Source organism: Neodiprion lecontei, chromosome 3 (assembly GCF_021901455.1).
Source record: "Neodiprion lecontei isolate iyNeoLeco1 chromosome 3, iyNeoLeco1.1, whole genome shotgun sequence".
NCBI classification, from domain to species: Eukaryota; Metazoa; Arthropoda; class Insecta; order Hymenoptera; family Diprionidae; genus Neodiprion; species Neodiprion lecontei.
Window position 1 is genome coordinate 11,120,663 of NC_060262.1, and position 20,977 is coordinate 11,141,639.

Below are 20,977 nucleotides of genomic sequence, written 5' to 3' on the forward strand. Positions count from 1 at the left end.
TGGATCTCAGTCGAAAAAAGTGAGAACAATGAAAACGCGCAAGAAAACCATCACGAAAAATAGCACACGTTCTATCACCGAAATCCAGCACGCGACCACGCTTCAGAGCCATCAGAGGCGCCACTTTCTAGCAGCGCTCCCAGCAGAGCAGCCATCCTAGTACCCCGCATACGATCTATCAGCAAAACAAGCGCCGTGTGCAGCGGGGTTAAGTATGAAATTATGCGTTTCACTGCTGCCCAGTGGCTCTTGTTATGATTATTTAAAAATTTACTGGCAGCGTTGACCGAGTACGCGAGATCTGGAGGCGTCGCTACTGCGACGAACATTAAGGACCCGATCGCCTCGCGATAAGGTACAGCTTGTTTTTCGCTTTCGTCTTCGACTGGATATAGCACCGAGTGTGGATCCGCCGGCACGGATACCCCTTTTGCCTGGCTCATCCCGAACCGTTCAATGACTTTTCGCGCATATGCCGATTGATGTATAAACATAGTTTTGTTTGTTCGATCGCGACAAATTTGCATCCCAACAAATGAGCTACAGTCCCCGAGCGTTATCTCGAACGCTTCCCGCAGAGCTCCGATTATTTTCTTGATTGTTTCCAACGATTTTGACGCGACAATCCCGTCATCAACAAACAACGCGAGATACACTTCGCGCCCCTCATAAACACCGAAAAATACGCACTTGTCCGCGTCTGTCTCCTCCAAGTTAAAACGTCTCAAAAAGTTCGCGAATTTTAGGTTCCAGCAACGCGGTGCTTGTTTCAGCCTGTATAGCGATTTTCGGAACAGACACACTGCGTTTTCTTGACGTTTTTCTTCCTTGATGCCGTGAAGTCCCACTGGAATCTCCATCCGTATTTCTTCGTCTAGGTCTCCATGCAGGAAAGCTGTGCGTACGTCGAATTGCACAGTCTCCATGTCCGCATGTGTGACGATGGCCAGGAGCACTCTGAGCGAGTCATATTGCATCACTGGTGAGAACGTTTCTGTGTAGTCCACGCCTTCCCGCTGCATAAACACGCGAGCGCACAGGCGGGCTTTGTACCTTGCCACGTTGCCTTCGGTGTCCCTCATGATTTTCAACACCCACTTGGAATCGATGGTTTTCCCCCCTGGGATTCTCGGAACGATCTCCCAAGTCTTGTTCTTCTCGAGTGACTTCAGCTCGTCTTCGATTGCTTCCGCCCAATTCGCAGCCTCCGGACTCGACATCGCCTCTTCATACGTTGTGGGAGCGTTGTGTTCGACAAAGCACAGCGCGTACCTTGTCGGTGGACGCAGAGTCCGGCGGTCGCGCAACGACCTTGTTGCTGCTGCGCCATCTTGTTGAATATCTTGAGCCTAGTTTTCGGCCTCGACAACGTCCTCCGCTGCTTGAACTTATCCTACATCGCCGACAGCTGCGTCGTCCACACCGGCACCGTTTTCGTTTTCATCGTCGCCGTTATCCTCGTCTTCGCTTTCGTCTGACCCTGACAGAGTGAACTCGATTTGCGTTGTGGACGATTCTGGACTCGTCCCGACTCTTTGCTCGTTGAACACCACGTGCCTTGAAACAGATACTTTATGCGACACAGGATTATACAACCTGTAGTTCGTTGATTCGCTGTCATAGCCCACCATTGTGGCTTTCTTAGCCCGAGGTTCGAGCTTCGTCGTCATCTGCTTTGGCACTCGAACATAGGCGTCTGAGCCGAACACTCTCATGTGCCCGAGACTCGGTTTTCTTCCGTACCATTGCTCGTACGGGGTGCAGCTTCCGCCCACTCTCGACTGTCCGGTCCTGTTGAGCGTGTAAACTGCAGTTGCTGTCGCCTCTGCCCACAGAGTCGCTGGGAGTTTCTTCGCCTGGAGCATCGTTCTTGCCGACTCAACAATCGTTCGGTTGTCCCGTTCCGACTTGCCGTTCTGCTCTGGTGTATATGGCGCCGTTGTCTCCAGTGTGATTCCTCTCTGCTTCATGTAGCTCTTCATTTTCTCGTTGCGGAACTCTGTGCCGTTATCGGTGCGCAACGTCTTCATGGCGCGCCCGAATTTGTTGTTCAGCAACCACTCGAATTCTATAAAACGATCTTACACGTCAGATTTGTGACTGATGAAGAATACGAACCGGAAGCTTGTGGCTTCGTCTTTGAACAGCACGTAGTAACGTGCTCCTCCTAGTGATTTGACTGGCAACGGGCCACACACGTCGCTGTGTATCAGCTCCCCTGGTTTGCTGGCGACTTTCCTGGTTTCTTTTCGAAAAGGGAGTTTGTGGAGCTTGCCGTACTAACATGTTTCATAGAAAAACTTCTCCGTATTTTTCACGCTTACTCCTTCCACCAGGTCTCGGCGCACCAGTTCGAAAGCGCCCGCTTGTGTAGGTGATCGAGTCGTTCGTGCCACGTTTCAGCCTGGGTCTCCGGAAAAACATTCGACACAAGCCATCTGCTTGTTTTATCCCTGTCGCCTCGACCGAACCACCGCGAAGCACCTCGACGATCCCGTTCTGAAAATTTACTCGAAAACCCTTGTCCATACAGACGCCAACCGAGAGCAGATTTCTTTTTACCCGAGAAACTAGTAACACGTTCTCGATAATTCCGTTCTCCCACTTGACGTCGACAAACCTTTCGATTCGAACGTTACCGACGCCCGCTATCTCGCACTCGCCGTCAACCCCAAGTACAACAGTCTCTCCCGTTACCGACCGCAGATTCTCAACCCAGTCGCGCCGTGAGGTCACATTAGAGATGTGCAATTACCGGTATTTTCAATTTATGTGACGTGACCGTCACAAATACCGTTTTCTGACGGTTAGTGACGTCACAAATTTTTTTTCAGTAGGTCTGTTGTGTAAATGACGGTCACAAGGTCGGTCACAATTGTTACCGTCAAATACAACTAGATAGACGTTTCGTGACGGTTTTTTTTTTTTAAATTAATTACTTACCTAATTGACAACAATTTCATTGTCGATGCTGTGTAGAGTTCAGAAATAGGAATGTTTGCTGATTTAATTGGAAAAAACAAATTAGTGTACAAATTAAATGAAATGTTTCATTAAAAAATATAATTTTTTGCATAAATAAATAGAATTTCAAGACTGGAATTGGCTCAATTTACTTACGATCGCATAAAAAAATTTAAATTATGTCAACTATTATTTTATTATTTAAAGATTCATTTTACATTACGACTTACATCTCATTAAAACATATAATTATTTTTTTTTCTTTGGATATTTTTAATATCATTTGAATATTTTAATAATCTGTTTTCAATAAAAAAATAATTTTTATTATATTATTTACTTATAATTTATCAATCTTTTTTTTAAATATATCAATTTTTACCATAAAATACTTAAATCCTGTGAGATCAGTAATATTAGTGACTAATTCATGACTAGTCAAGTTTTTTTATTATTAAATATTATTTAAGACACTTCTACCTCATTAATTGTTTCTATCTTGTCTCATTATCATCTGACGTTTCATCATAAGATTCATCATCATCATCATCTGCATCGCCTTGAATTTTTTTTGTTTTTTTATTATCCAAAAGTCTGACATTGTGTGCAATGTAAGTGACTTTGCCAGCTCGTTCAACTGTCAAGCGATTCCTTTTTGAAGAATGTATCCACCCATGTGTACTAAAAGAACGTTCTGTAGCAGATGAAGTTGGTGGTAATCCTAGAATAGCAACACTTATCTTGCTGAGTTGAGTTTTACCACACCAAACTTGCCACCATTTTAAAGGAGAAATCACTGTAATGGCTTGTTTAATATGATCTTTACTCCAAATGCCATCATTGCCTACGTAGTCTGAATATTCAGCCATAACACGATTGTAATCGAGATCTAATTTTTTAGATACTTTTGAGATTAAATCATAACCTTCAGCTTCTTGGTCAATAGTTAAGTTAGCCCCTTTATAGTTGGGATCCAATAAGTTAGCTGCGTAATGAATCGGTTTTAAAGCCATTACTCGTCTATTACGAAAATTCGTAAAAAAATTATTAATATCAGTTGAATTCAAAACTCTTAGATTTGAATTTTCCAATTCGTTAATAAAGTGTTGACTTAGCTCACCAAACGCTTCAGTTACTTGACTTATTTTAGGATCATCTCCTTCTAAATAAAGAATCCATTGCCCGATAGGTTTAATTAACTCATTGATTTTTGTCACTCGAATCCAGTACTCATTATTAAGAATATTATTCCTCGTCGCTATGCTCAAATATTTTTGAGCATCTGGCATAACAGCCAATAATTCTAAATTATTTTTATTTTTCAAAAGACTCTCCAAGCAGTGAAGCAAATAGCCGAACCTAGTTTTAATTGGTAGTTTTAAAGTACATTTCTCGTTGTTCGAGTTTTGATTTTGAGCTTGGACGAAGAGAGCGCTGAGAACATGACTTTTTTTAATTTCTTTAATAATAGAAGTTGAATTCTGCACGCATTCGCTGACCGAAGGTATATTAGCTATGTCTTTGACTAATAAGTTAAGAATGTGAGCAGTACAACCGTAAAATGAAATACTCTGTTCCTCATATTGCTCATCTAAAATTTCCCAAGTGCATCTCATGACTGGCTCATTGTCCGTGCAAATACCCATAATTTTTTGTGGACCAATTGCTTCAATTACTTCCATCATCTTCCTCGAACAATTAATTGCTGACTTAGATGCGCTGGATGTAGTCAAAGTTTTAAAGAATACGGGTGTTGGTGTTGTAACAATAAAATTCATAATGCACTCATTTCGTATGTTTGACCATGAATCACATTGCATACCGACAGTTCGAGCAGATATTATTTTTTCATCAACTTGACCTTTAACTTTTTCATAAGTAGAATCAAGTAAAATATTGGAAATTTTACGTCTTGGTGGCAATTTAAAAGATGGACGAATAGCATTAAAAAATTTTTGCCAATAAGTGTTTTCAGTTATACTGAATGGCGTACCTGATGAGTAAATAGCTAGTGCCAATAAATTATTGAGATTCTTTTCTTCTTTTTCAGTCATAGAATCATAAAATTTACTCATAGAATTGGACGAACACTTGGGTGATTTAGGCGTACTTGAGATCTGATCAGAACGATTTGGATTCTCCGTCGAATCATCAGGAGTTGAAGGAATACTGCTACTATTAACATCAACTTCTTCGACCACGAAAGAGTTGTCTGTTGATCCATGGTCAGATGATTGATTTAGTTCCTCTCTTGTGTTAGTAGCATACATGGAGTTTAATTGGTCAATCACCGTTTTTGGACAGGTCCTACATTCTTTGCGTAGATGTTTAGCCATTCTTGTGACGTTGATTGCGTACTTTTTATTACAATGATTACACTTGTATTGTTTCATCTTTTGGTTTGGATGAAAATTAATTCCAGCAAAGTTTCGAATAATGATTTTTTTTAAATGAGCCCTCGTCATAATTCTGAAATTTCAAATAAATAAATTTATATAAATTATTTAAAGTAACCTAACTTTTAGGAAAAAAAAAACGTCATCATTTGATTTATTGACAGAAACAAATTAGTAACTATGCTTGAAATTTAGAATAAATAGTATATTTTAAATCATAAACATACTCACACATTCAAGTGAATACAAAAAAAAAATGATTAAATAATTAATAATCGAAACAGATTGACGATATGACCACGTGCATATTACTGAAATAGAAAAGGACAAATACACTCCAGGTCCGATGATTTCCCGCTAAAATACGTTATCGCTTGTAATTGAAATATATTCCGCTAGATGGCAGTCATTTGTGACTGTCTCGTCACAACTCTATCGGTCACAAAACCGTTTTCTGACGGTCGAAAGTGCGTAAAATTACTCGTCACGTGACCGGTGTACATCTCTAGGTCACATGTTCCCACGCTCCGCTGTCGGTTATCCAGACCTCGGTTTTATCGGCATCCTGCAACTGTCGTATCTGCTCGACCGACGGTAGTTTCCCCCCTGTGTCTATTGTCAGCACTTCACTGTTTTTCACTTTCGAGTCAACCACGAACGCACACTTGTTTCTCGACTGACTTTTGTCGGAATTATTGTTCGCTTCCGTTTTCTTGTTTTTCGGATACTTGTTCGCATAATGTCCCTTGTCTTGATACCTGTAACACTCTATTTCCCTTTTTTGCTTTTTCTTGATCCAGTTTTTCTGTCTCGTGTTATTCTTTGCCCCGCTCTTTGACGTCACCGACAACGCACTCGTTGATTCACCGTCACCCGCGAGGTTTGAGTCTTCCTCGATGAGACGCTCCAATAAGTATGCCACGGTTTGCCGTTCTGGATTTACACTTGCCCACGTGGTCTTTGAACACGCTGTATTTCGCCGTTAGGCTCGAGAGAATTTTTGCGTTGATCACTGTTTGGCTCTTTGGCTCTCCGAGATCCTTTAATCTGCTTGCCATGTTCTGGACCGCGCTCACGTGTTGAACTACGGTGTCCGTTAACCCCATTTTGTACGAGTAGAAGCGTTCTTCGAGTGTTCCGGCGTTCGATGCCGATTTTTGCTCGTGCATCGTTCCGAGCAAGTCCCACACCTCTTTGGCGGTGGCACACACTAGCACACAGTCTACTTGATCGTCTTCCATTGTCGGCGTAATGACTGCCGTCGCCTTCGCGTCGTCTTTGAGCCACTGTTTCATTCTACCTGCGTTCGCACCTTCTTCATTTTCAGGTTTCACTCTCGTTCCACAGACGACGTCGAAGATTTCCTTGGCTTTTAGCACGGCGGTGACCTTGTACTTCCAGGCTTGAAAGTTCTTGCCGTCGAACCGTTTGACTGACCTCACTAGACCTTCGTCGGACATTGTGTTTCTTTTTTTTCTTCGCACAAGAGAGAAAGAAATATAAGTTTACACTCGACCACGTTCGTGATGCTCCGCGAAACTCAACGATGTGTTAATCACCACGCTCGCACCCGCGATGCCCGTGATTTTTTTCAATTTAATTTTCAAATATAGCCCGCAGGGCCGGATTTCGAGGTCGAGAGGCTTCGGGGTAACAAAGGAGTGGAGGCCCCCTGGCCCCAAATTATTTTCCAAAAAAAGTGGACAATTTTTTTCCGTCGAGCTTTTCAATGAATAATTTGTTGTGGAACCAAGGATAGATTATTTTATTATTTAACAAACATATAAATATAATCGGAAACTAGAATTATCTGAAATTAAATTCTAGCGTTAACGAACGGAATCTTCCGAGCTTTTTTTGCCGAAAAATCGTTGATGATTTCGCTGAAATCCAGTTCCCGGAGTAGATCACTTTCAATACTCAGGAGAGAAAGCTTTGATAGACGATTTTGTCCCATCGTGATTCGAAGCCTATTTTTTATAATTTTGATTTTTCAAAATGAGCGCTCTCCCGTGCAATTTGATACCATCAAAACCAAATACATTCTCAATGCAATTTCAAAGTTTGGGAATGTAGCTCTGAAATTTTGATCTTCGAGAATTTGGTAGTAAAATAGTTCCGGAAATTGGTCTTTTCCATAGTCCTTTTTGTATGAGTCTATCAAAGATACAAATTGAACCAACTCATTACCAAGACTAGGTTCTAAATCATCCTGATAAACTTTCACCAATGCCTCTGCTGCAGCGTGCAGATTTTCAGCATCCATCTTGTCGATGTGATTGAGAAATCCAAATCTCGAACGTACAGTTTCATAAGCATGCAATATTTCGGTAAGCGAAACGCATAGCTGGTCGACCACTGGGATAAAAGCGGGTACTTTGTATTTCTCCTTCGGTGACAGATTTGCGTCTTGTGCTTTCCCGTAATCAAGCGGATTCAACCTCACGTTTCTCGTTCTGGTCCTGGTGCGTGATTGTACGTATTCGTCAGTCTGAGATATTTTTTTGGCAGCTTCCTCGTATTTATCGAAATCATTCCTTTTAGATTCCACGAATGATTTCAATGATTCTGATGCACGCATTGCCGATTCAAGAATCATTTGCGGGTCTTGCAACATCTTGTTTGTAGCGTTGAATCGCTCCAAGATGTCGTTCCAAAAGATTGCGAATAAAGCGGTTTCGAGACTACTCATCTTCTGTAGAAGGTGCGCTGCTTCATTCCTCGCGATGTCTTTTTGCTCTTTATCGGAAGATATGCTGGTTAGAGCTTCTTCGATTTCTGAAGAGTCGTCGACTATGGCTTTCATAGCTTCAGCTCGACAGGACCAACGAGTGTCACTTAGCTTTTTCAAGACGTAAAACTGTCCGCTTTCTTTCTTCGACAATTTCTCGATCAGAATTCCGTATCGTTCTGTACTTGCTGTGAAAAACGTGTATAAATTCTGGACGAAATCAAAGAATTGAACAGCTGATGGACAAGAGTTGGCAGCTGCCTTTCCAACTAAATTAAGGGAATGACCACAACATGGTACAAACGCCGATAAATGGTTTTTCTCCAAAATAAGAGCCTGCATCCCTTTGTATTTGCCACTCATGTTTGCAGCGTTGTCGTACGATTGGCCGCGGCAATCCATTATGTCTATTTGATGGTCACCTAAAAATGTGAGTAGAGCGTTTGCTGTGGCTTTGCCACTATGACCGCAGTTTAGTAAAAAAGTAAGAAATCTTTCCTTTGGCGTTGATCCTTCCATATATCGAACAACTGTAGTTAGCTGATCGATGTGAGATTCACCGGGAGTAGAGTCCACTGATACCGAATAATATTTGGATTTTTTTTATCCTGGATACTATTTCAGTTAGGACTTTATCTCCCATGCAACTGATCAGTTCTTCGCAAATCGTGGACGAAAGGTAATTGACATGACCACTCCCTTTGTTTGCATGCCTTTTTAAATGGGTAGCCAGGATTGGTTCATACTCGGCTAACAATTCCAAAATTCCCAAGAAATTTCCATTTCTCGGTGAGCCAACAATTTCATTGTCACCTCGAAAGGCCAATCCGCGTTCAGCAATGAATTTGATCGTACTAACGATAATTTTGAGATTTTTTCGCCAATACTCGATTTGTTGTGCCTCTTGCATGGCTAGCTCTTGGTCGATGCGTCCTGTGACTCTTCCCCGTTGCAGTAAACTCATTACTGATTCCAAATGAGTCTTCGAAATCTCATGTTCACACAGACGATCAGATGCATGCTTCCAGTCACTGAAGCCTTGTCCACTGAATTTCGTATTTTGAGTGGACATCAATTTACACGCGTAACAATATATTTTCCCCGTAGTTGGAGAAAAGCAAAGCCAGAATCGATTGACGGTCTCTTGATTTTTATTGCGGCGTGTAAACATGTTCTTTGTACATTTCCGAACAAAGTTGGAAGTGTCTCGAGGTTGATCTTGAGGAACTGAATTCTGCAACGATACTTGATCGCAATTTTGAAGTTCCGTGGAACCTTTTTTCGCCCAATAATCGATCATTTCCTTTGTTATATTAACAGGCCAAAGACCTATGTCATTTTTGAGACCGCTTAATTCCTCGCTCAACTCTGCTTTTTTTTGGGTTTGAGATTCGGTTATAGAAAATTGTGTGGTGTCGCCTGATGAAACTTCAGCCTCTGGGCCCTCAGGATTATCTTGGATATTATCGACATCTCTATTTACTGTTGAATCTCCTGTTGTTTTTATAGGATCTTGAGGGATTTCTTCTTTACTCAACGACGTAAAAAAACTGGTCAATTTGGGTGTTTTAGCTAAAGATTCTTCGGATTTCTTGACCCGTTCTGCTTGCAATTTCCTCTTCTGAGAGCCACTGGCAAAAACTCGAGGAGTTTTGTGACGATCACTCATGATTCCACTATGAAAGAAATGTTAAGAAAACATACGCCTGAAAAAGCCCTTAACCAATAGGAAAATAGTTCTGGAGATGATTGTCGAGCAAACAAAAATATTAGCAGAAACACAAAAAAGAGTTACGAGCAGTGCACATGGAAAATGGAAAGAATAGAGAAGCTGCGAGCTATGTATCGAAACCTGACCAGTTATGTGCATGCCCTCAAAAATAAGAGACAAAAACAGGAGTGAATTGAGAAAAAGTATTTCAAAATTGAATGAGCAAGCGTTAATTTACCTTTTAAATATTGGCATTTGATCATGATATTCCAGTCGCCTAAACGATTAAATAATTAACTTACGCAGAACCAAACAAACGCATGATAAACAATAAATCATAACCTCTCCGTAAACGTTTTTTATGTTCTTGTTCTTTGCATATATTTCGTATATTTAAATGTTGAGAAAAACAACTTTTCTTTTCGTATTGCACAATCAACTATCACATTCAGTTTGTATTGTAGATTACAAGATAAAGATGAAAATACTTACGTCTGTCCGTACAAATTCGAAAGAATTTACATTTGTTGGACAATTTTCGCAAGTTCGTAGCTTCTTGGACACACGTGAATGTATAAAACTCCGGGATTCCCTGCTACAAGCACGCCACTCAGCGAACACTTGTCGAGGCTACGACGGATCGTACAGACAAAAAACGGGGGAAACGGGTATCGCTGTATCGACACGCAAATACGGGGAATAGACTGCCAAAATCCGCAGAATATACTCTATCAATTCCTTATCGAATTGGCAACTTTTATTCTATTCTAGATAGCCACGAACAGACAAAGGGCTTTTGAAGATTACAATAAAAAGAAACAAAACTCACACTTGCCACTTGCAAGGTAAAACAGTGAAAGAAAAATTTCTAAAAGCGAAAACAGCGTAAAAAAATGTTTACTAGTGTTTATATACTAGTTGGAATTTGAAAATTTTTTTTTCGAAGTCTCAATTGTGGGGGCCACTCTTTCGTGGAGGCCCCGGGGCTGTAGCCCCGGTTGCCCCCCCCCCCCTAAATCCGGCCCTGATCGCCCGAGACGAGAAAAATATACATTCGAACACGTTTGCAAAACTCCGCGAAACTCAACGATGTATTTATCACCACGCTCGCACCCGCGATGCCCGTGATTTTTCTTGATTTTCACTTTACTGGTATCGCTACGCGCTCTGGCGCGTGCTCTGTAATGGCCGACTCGATCAAGCCGTTCCGCCCGCTTCCACACTTTTTTCCTAACCTTTTTCCGAGCGCGTAACCTGGGCCCATAACCTGTTAAGGCTTAGTGGGTAGGAATAAGGTACGCAAACAGTTTGTTGTAGAGAAATGTTTAACAAATGCTTTTTTTATTCGAATTATTACAAAAGAACTTTTGGCAATATCGCTTTGGAGTGTGGAATGCTTTGGCTTTGCGCAACGGGTGTTCTCACACGACTAACTTTGACTAGTTACGCGCTCGCAGCATGGCCGCCCCACTCTCTTGCCCTCGGTGGGCTCCGACTACGTGAATCAAATGGGGGGACAATCCTCAACAGTGCTGTATGTGTAATGTTCAACTGTCATAAACTCACCATTCTAGCAGAGTCTTCCCGAGTGGACCTTGTATCGCCGACATACGGTGACACAAATCAAATGGAAAGCACTTTAGGCGACAAAAGTCGACACAAGTAAATGGAAAGCACCTATTGAGGTTTAACGACAGTCTACCAGTTTAAGCCTAGCGGGAAGAAAGACAACTAGCAGGAAGAAAGACAACTAGCAGGAAGAAAGACAACCCGGGACTCTTGGGAGAAACCAAATAGTTTCAGTCTGTTCGTCAAGCAACGCGGATCCAATTCGTTAGACGCGGCTGCTGTAACTAACATTCTTTCGCATACTGAATAAAATAACTCAAATCATATCGTGTGAGCTGCCTAAATTACTACCACCACCACAATCTTTACATTGATATGAAGTTTTGCGAATCGTGCATAGTACATAATAGATATTTTCGGATCATTCTGAAGGGTAAGTTTTCATAAATGAAGCTTAGTCGCTATTTGTTATCGACAGTTGGTTGTATGGAATACCTACCTTTGTTTTTCCAAGGCAAAAATTATACGCGAGCACAGTGAGCACTACTTCTGCGTAATCGTACATCAAAATAGATTAGGTACATGTCAGCACTTCTCTCAGACTTCGTCGTGACCTGCTTCATGTCGACTAAGGGGCTTATGTAAATTAGGCCTAGTATAAATTCAAATTTTCTATATTTAATGTGTACCAGAATTGCGTTAATAAATGTAAATAGAGTGTTTACCCCGTAAGTTTCATTATCATAATTAATGACGAGTCTACCCTTTGCTTTGCCTTTTACAACATGCTTTACACCTGGACAATCTGAGATCTCAATATTCGGAATCGCAAGTTCTATCTTAGGTGTGTTAACGCACCAGGTTTTACATACTATTACGATGCTTGCATCACCTATCTCAGACTACAAATCATGTACGCCTTGCAAGCCTTGAGTTACAGAAAGTGAGGTTTATCTTGCCCGTCCCTTTTTCCGTCCCATTCCTTTCCGCGACTCAGTATTTAGCGTTTGAGATACATACGTGTTTGAGAATTACTTGAGCGGTTCAGGAATTTAGTGAAGATGGTAAATAATAAATGAAACACAATGATTCTAAAATGTATTAATGCACTGAGCAAGTTTTTATTATGTTGAAATGAACACTGAGATTGACCATGATGACTGGGGATTGTATTAATTATCCAGCTTACAATTTTGACGAGTAGTCCAATGAACTGTCCCTATTATTATTGATCCGGTGAGCGTCCGAATTAACTTACGTATGATTTTTCGTGGTGATGTACTTGTGAACTGAGGGTGTACTTGATGTTTTATCCTGATAATTGCGACGTTAATATATTGATATCAAAACTTGAAATTATTTTCATTTTAAATTAGATAACATGTTTGTAACATAGATAACCTATAATATAGTTAGACACTAAAAAGTAACATGCCCATCTATGTAACACACAGTCATGACATTATATTATAAAATATCTAGCAGATACGTTACGCATCATTAATTAATAAAGTATTATTATAAGCAGCTTATGATTGTTAATCGAGAATCTTATCCACGTTACATGTCAGAAGTGACTAACAATCGTGAAAAAGAGCAAGCTATAGAAAGAAAAGAAGTCAAAGTAAACATGAATTAAAGATGCCACACCAAAACACGAGCAACGCCAACCCTGCAAATGGCAAAGAAATTGTGCCAGTTCAAGGAAATTGACCACCCAAGCAATTAGTTTTCTCCAACGATATGTAGACAATCTGGAAAAATTTAAGTAAAAAAATTCGAGTCGTATGTAATAGCTAGCTAGCTAGGAAAAAAAGCGAAGGGGGTACAAGCAGCTACACTTATGCCAACAATAGGGCCAAACGCGATACAGGTATTCAACAACTTTAATCTTACTCAGGTAGAACAAACAGACATTAGAAATAATCAAAAATAGATTCAAAAACTACTTCATGCCAAAAATTAATGAATCGTTCGAGAGATACAATTTCTTCAAGATTACACAATAACAAGGAGAAACGTTAGACGATTTTTTAAGAAAAGTAAAAACACAGGCAAAAATCTGTGAATTCGGAAACCTACACGATAGTCTACTAAAAGAAAAATTGTTAACTGAAGAAAACCTGACGTTAGATAAAGCTATTGTATTATGTCGAACAAGTGAATAAGCTACCAAACAATTGCAAGAAATCACTCACACCGATTCTCAAAAAATAAATTTGGTAAAAAAGGAACAAAAATCGACTGCTAGCAGCCAAACAGAAGAATTTGATTGCAAAAGATGTGGTACGAGAGACCGTCAGACAAAACCGACAAAACTGCCCAGCATTTAAAAATAAATGTGAAAAATGCCAAGGACTGGGTCACTTCGCAAAAATATGCTGGTCTAAAACTGATAAACACCAAAGTAATAAAAACAAAAAAGTCAACGTAGCAGAAGCCGAAGAAGAAAATGAAAATGACGAACAGTAACATAACAGTCTACAGAAGTAAGCTAAAAGCCAAGAAATCAGGAGATTGGCAGGAGACAATACTTGCTAATAAAATAAACTTTGTAGCCAAGTTAGACCCAGGTGCTCAATTCAACACAAAATACTAGAAGCAAACATGAAACCTTCAAACACAAAAAGGCTAATTAGTTTCACCGAGCATAAAATCTCGGCCATAGGCGAAATCAAAATAATATGCGAGGTTAAAAATAAGGAGACTCAAATTTTATTTAGAGTTGTAGGTGAAAGAGTTCCGTCGTTACGCGGAAGAGAATCGTGCGAGAAGTTGGAGCTGATTTCAAGAGTCAACGAAATTAACTTGGAACCCGATGGTGAGGAACTATTCAAAGGATTAGACTGTCTAAAAAATTTCGAATATCATATAGACCCAATAGACGATCCTAAATTCGAAATTATCCATTCAAGAAGAGCCCCACACTCGATTTGAGAAGCAGTCAAATCAGAACTAGACCAAAATAGTAAAACTAGAAGTCATCAAGCCGACGGTAGAACCTACTCCGACAGTAAGCCTCATCGTTATTGTAATGAAGAACAATAAAATTAGAATATGCATAGACCCAACCGAAGTCAACAAAAATATTTTAAGAAGAAACCCGGTGAAGACAGTGGAAGAAATTAGTGCACAGCTAAGTGGATCAAATTATTTTACGTTACTAGACTGCAAAAGAGGATTTTCGTAAATCAAGGTCAGTGAAAGGACACAAAAATATGTAACCTTTTCCATACCGTGGGGCAGATATAGCTGCACCCGATTACCGTTTGGTTTATCATCGGCACCTGAAATCTTTCAGCAAGCCATTAATGCTATCATTCAAGTCTTACCAAATGTTGAATGTTCAATGGATGACAACTCGATTCACGCTGCATCGATATATGAACTAAAAAGCAATACACAGAAAGTTCTAAAAGTCATCAAAGAAGCTTGACTAAAACTAAACAAAGATAAATGTATATTTCAAGCAACCAGAATTAAATTTCTAGGTCATATAATATTAAAAAAAAGCCTTGAAATCAACCCGGAAAATTTGAGGCCATAAAACGTTTAATCAAACCAGAAAACAAAACTCAAATTCAACGACTATTGGGTATGGTTACGCTCCTCAACAAATTCATACCAAATATGTCTGAATTAACGGAATCTCTAAGGCACTTACCGAAGGAAGAAGTCGCTTGGAGATGGGAACAGGAACATACCGAAGCATTTAACCAGACCAGGACAACTCTATCTACAGCACCAGTCCTCAAATTCTACTGGTACAACATCCCAGCAAAATTATCCGCAAATTGAAAAAGAAGATTTAGCAATCAAGTTTTTATGCACCAAGTTTCATGAATACGTTTATGACAAGAAACTTACGGTTGAAACAGACCACAAACCCGTAGAAATAATTTTCAAGAAACCAATTCAAAACGCACTTTCGAGATTACAAAGAATATTATCGATGTACGGCAATATCCGCCAACAGTAATTTATAAAAAAGGAACAGAGATCCCAATAGCAGATGCGCTCAGCAGGGATTGCAAACAAACAGACAGTGATCTCGTGGAAGAAAAATTAGAAATACAAATAATACTCGCAGGATCGAAAGAAGCAAAAATAAAATGAACGGAAGCAATGAAAGAAGATGAAGAGTTATAAACACTTCTACAGTTCGTTCAAAACGGATTTGCAGACGACAAATTAAAACTACCAAATACTATTGAACACTACTCCAACTTTTGTGTTGAACTATCACAATACAACGGACTCATCTTTAAGGGTGAAAAGCTGGTTGTAACAGTCGAATAAGCCCACCTAAATCACAACAAGATTTTAATGTAGATGTAAAGGCTAGACCGTCGTAGCCTATAAATTTTATCCTCACCGTCTCTCGCTCTCACTCCCTCGACGGCCACCAAACGAATAACATGGGTCAACACATAAATAGATACACTTATCAAAATGGAGTGAACTTGTAAATGAAAAACTAATTGTGTATTTGAAAATTCACTAAATTTTATAGTTGAATATTCACTTAAATTACGCATAAAGACAAAAAAAGGAAAAATATATATCTTTAAAGGAACATACGGAAACACAACACAGCGCAGTCGAATAAATTAACGGACGAAACTGGACCAAAAACGAGGATAAAATCACACGTGGATTGCTGTTGATAAGTTTAACATACATCTATTTATATTCCTTTTCCTCACATTCTATCATTTTTATACAAATAACGACAGTTTTATTATATACACCAAATTATTTATTCTTTTAATTTATTTATTCCGTTGTGATGGAAAACGGGCATTCCGTTACATGGTAGTACCGAAGTACAAATACCGAAAATGTTAAAAAACATACACACAGGACACTCAGAAATACAACGCTGCCTACGAAGAGCCCGACAACTACTATACTGGAAATGCCAATATAAGGATATCGAAGATTATGTTGCAAGATGGAAAATATGCCAAGAAAACACAAAAATCAAACGATAAACAACCAGTTGTCATAAAAGATATGCCAACGCTGCCGTGACAAAGGCACAATCAACCTGTTTGTTTTTCAAGGAAAGGAATATATATAGTCATTTGTAATAGCTACTCAGGGTTCATTGATTTTAAGCTACTCAAATCACACACCTCAGATGAAATTATCAACCACCTCAAGAATTGGTTCGCTACTTATGGCATTCCCGAAGGCTTAGAGTTAGACAACAGACCACAATATGCATCAAGAAAATTCCAAGAATTTGGAACAACCTGGTGTTTTCAGCATAGTACATCGAGTCCTTATCACCCCAGAGGTAATGGATTAGCAGAAAGAGGAGTCCTAACAGAGAAAAACATTCTTAGTAACTATACGATGAATCACTCCGATATCGTATTAGTGGTACTTAACTAAAGAAATACACCGAGAAATGACCAAATACGTTCCCCGAACCAACAACTCGTTAATCGAATAACCAGGACAACTCTACCAATATCCAAAGAAAAATTAAAATCAGAAATAGTTGAAGAAGCTACCGAGAAACTAAAACAACTACGCTCAAAACGAAGAAGCTATGCAAACAGAACAGCAAAAGAATCCAAAGAACTAGATACACGAGATAAAATCAGTATTCAGATGTCACATCAAAACTGGAAAACTTGAAAAGTAATAGAAAAAACCCCTAATCGAAGATAAAAAATTAATAAAATCGAAGGTGGAAAGACGTTCCGAAGAAATACTAGCCAATTACATAAAACGAGGGCTACTACCAATGAAACACATACTGTAGTCCTATCAGAATCTACTCAAGCCAATGAAGAAGTAAGTCATAACGGAACGATTAATTGACCCGATGAGAGACAAAATTCATCAACTAAGACGATGGAAGGACACCCAGGAAAACGAAACGTGATACCTGAAAAAGTACAAGAACAGGCACTGCCAATACCAACAAAGAAACGTCAAAAAATTACCAGATCAGGAAGAATAACCAAACCAGTCCAACCAATGAATCTCCAAAAAAAATGGGGGAGATGTAACATATATAACCTATAATATAGTTAGACAATAAAAATTAACATGCCTTTCTATGTAATACCAGTTCGTGACATTATATTATGAAATATATAGCAGATACGTTGCGCATCATTAATTAATTAAGTGTTATAAACAGCTTATCATTGTTAATCGAAAATCCGATCTACGTTACAATGCTTTGATCAAGATTCAAAACAATGCAGTAAAACGAGTTATTTGAAATTGTAAAAACAATTCTAAATAATTGTAATTCAAACTTTGAAAGTTTTGCTTATTTCATTTACAGATGAATTTCACATCTACATATGCACATTTATGAAATATGATGTTGATGTTTTTTAGTCGTAAGTAGATACTCACCCATTGATATCATATTGATCAATTCAGTCATCGGTTTTATGTAATATTGCATAAAAATCCTCAATATTAGAAATACTGATATCGGGATCCTTTTCTTCATTCGACTGAATTATAATGAATATTGAAGTAATGGGAAAAAAAATTTCGCTAGATGATGGCCTCAAAAATTTGAAAAAAATCGTAGCTTCTTACTTTCAGTGATACTACAATATAAAAAATCAAGGTAGTAATCGAAAAGGGTGAAAGTTAAACTTTGTCGAAACGGCCTGAAGCACCTCACTTGCAAACAGAAGTTAACAATAAGTTTTGTTACAAGGATTCGTATTTTGTAAGTAATACCTTCTGCTGAGTTTTTTGATGTTATCCTCAGAAATGAAATAGTGTTTCAATGTCGTCTAATCTTTCCGAAAGGCTTCATTTTGATTGGAGATAAAAGTTACTGAAATCTATACTTGTGAAGAAAAGTGGGGCGTATTTTGCGAAAACATTTTTTTGGTCTCTTCGAGTTCTGAATAGGTTGAAATACCGTTATTTGACCAAACATACTTGATTTTTAGACGATGAAAAGTTTTCAAACTGTTTTTTGAATGGGTTTCATTGAAGTTTGAACTTTTTGATTTCAAATGGATCGAGCTTTATCAAAATTAGTACTAGTACATGCACTAGCTATCCCTAGTAAGGATTTTATTTAAACTGTTATTGTTCATCAAACTTATTTCCCAGAAGGTAGCATGTAAAAGTTTGATCTAACTGTAAATAAAATTCGATGCATACTTTATTGTAAAGCAATACTCCTAAACATTTGAGAATAAGTAAAAATTATCCATCATTCAATATTAAACATGTGTAAACAGATAAAGTGAAAAAAATTGCTTTATTGCCTGGTGAAAATGATGTTTCCGCCAAACTACGATGAACTGCAGTTCATTGAAAATTAGTAGGAATTCGTCAGAAAGTGTAGAACATTGTGGAAAATCGTTGAAAATTATACTATTTTCCATAAAAAATACAATTTTTTATAAAAGGTAATTATCCTTTCAGACCCAGATTACATACATTTTTTTTCGTAGCATTTTCACAATTTTATTGACAAGTACAACTCTCCATGAACTCCATAAATTCTCATTAAAAAGTATAAATTTCTGCGAAAAATTGTGACGATCGACAAGTTTAGAATATAATATAGATCAATAAGACTACGAATATCTACGAGAAAGTATGGAATACTATTTTTGAATCACCGCTAGATGTCGAATCTCCCTCATAAGGGAAACTTATTGCAAACAACTTGAGTACCTAGCAAAATTTGGTTCTAAATTCAAAGACCGAATTTCTCATCTTTTAAGTGTGATCTAAACGGATTTAGCGAATTGTCTTATATTTTTAAACTTACCTTTTCTCAATAGATGAGTCTTATAAGTAAACTAAAATTTGTTCAACTGTACGAAATTCTATAAAATATTTAGTTATTTAGATTTAGTTATTCATTTAATTAGTAATAAATGTGGTGCTCTTGTACATCAAGGCAGAGATAGTAACTGTATAATGAGCATTAGTATGAAGGTTTGAGTTAGAAAACATGTATTTAGCAGTATGAAGTAATATTTTATTATGCAAATAATAACTTGACACGCAGTCGTTTGTCCTGGTAGTTAGACTCACTTAATCAACGTTCAACAGAGAGGGAGGCAAGACAAAACAGAGCAGGAACCGACAGGGGAAAGGGAGAGGTGCAAGAAGGCATTGCATGCTGGTAATATTCACTAGTGAATACTAGACTAGAACTTGTGAAGAGCAGGAAAAAGTCCCTAGCCTACTACTTTATTGTCTATTTATCTTCACACGCCTCCTCAATAAAGTCCTGATCCCCTTCTTTCTTATAACACAAAAAAGAAAATTATAAATGTTTATGGTGGCGCCCCCTTGTTGTGAGCGCACGTGACGTATTATTTTAAATTAAACAAGATTCAATTCTGTAGCAAATTTTTCGAATTTTTGCCTTGGTAAAGGTTTGGTAAATAGGTCAGCCATTTGCTCCTCTGTTTTGACATGCTTCAACGTTATGAAACCTTCCTCAATTTTTTGTTTAGTGAAATGTAACTTAATATCTACGTGTTTTACTCGTTTATTATTTTCTGCGTTATTTCCTAAGCCGCTAGCCGCTTGGTTATCTACCAAGATTGAAATTGGATTTTCCATAGTTACGTGAAAGTCTTTTAATAGTTTTGATAGCCAACAAGCTGCGAAAACATCTGAGCCTGAAGCTGTGATGACCAGGCTATTATACAACCAAACAACTTTTACATATATTGTGACGTAGATTTTTCCGCACCTCGGTCACTCGGGGCAAATGACCGAGAACTTACCGCGTGCACAATAATTCGGCGTCCACGATGTATCCTGAACCTAAAAACAATTTCGGGAAGTTTGTTGGTCGCCTGGCGTGATCAACACGCCTCGAAATGGGTGATGCGCTATGTCGCAACAAGATGCTCGGTAGCTCAGTACCGCGGAGAGGGGAGGGGTAATTGTTGGGTATAGAGAGAGCGAGAGACGCAACACCAACACGTTATGTCACCAAATTAATATGAAATCAAAATAATATATTTCAGTCAACGATAATACAAAAGAAAAAAAATGGAGAAAATAATAATTCAAACTTCGCTCTTCGCGAGTCAAACGGCAAAACGAGAGAAATACCAATTCATAATTCGCTATTCGCGATTGACACTCAAATACTTAGATTTAACAAAAAAAAAAATAAAATAAAATAACAGAATAGCAGAAAAGAAAAGGTGATTAACTCTGGACGGCTTCTAAGGCCTGCGTGCACTAGTCGCTGCTTGAACGATAAACAATAACTCAAAACTAAAAACAAAATTTGACTCGACGCGCTAACCGCGACCGTCCTCTACTAACTACAGCGCTAATCGCCAACTTGACAATAAACCACTCGACAAAAACTAAACCGAAATCACAATCGACGCGCTAACCGCGATCGTTAATAAATCTCGAAAATTCCTTATGCCTACGGGCGCTAATCGCCACTTTACTGATAAACAATAATTCAAAAACCCAAAACAAAGAATGTGACTCGATGCGCTAACCGCGACCGTCCTCTACTAACTACAGCGCTAATCGCCAACTTGACAATAAACCACTCGACAAAAACTGAACCGAAATCACAATCGACGCGCTAACCGCGATCGTTAATAAATCTCG

At 38.7% G+C, this 20,977-nt stretch overlaps 1 protein-coding gene across 3 annotated transcripts in view; it reads left to right on the forward strand.

The window, feature by feature from the left end:
* Positions 1-20,977, forward strand: part of LOC107228051 (zinc finger protein with KRAB and SCAN domains 8-like) — a 490,765-nt gene that overhangs the window by 235,691 nt on the left and 234,097 nt on the right. The window lies entirely within an intron of this gene.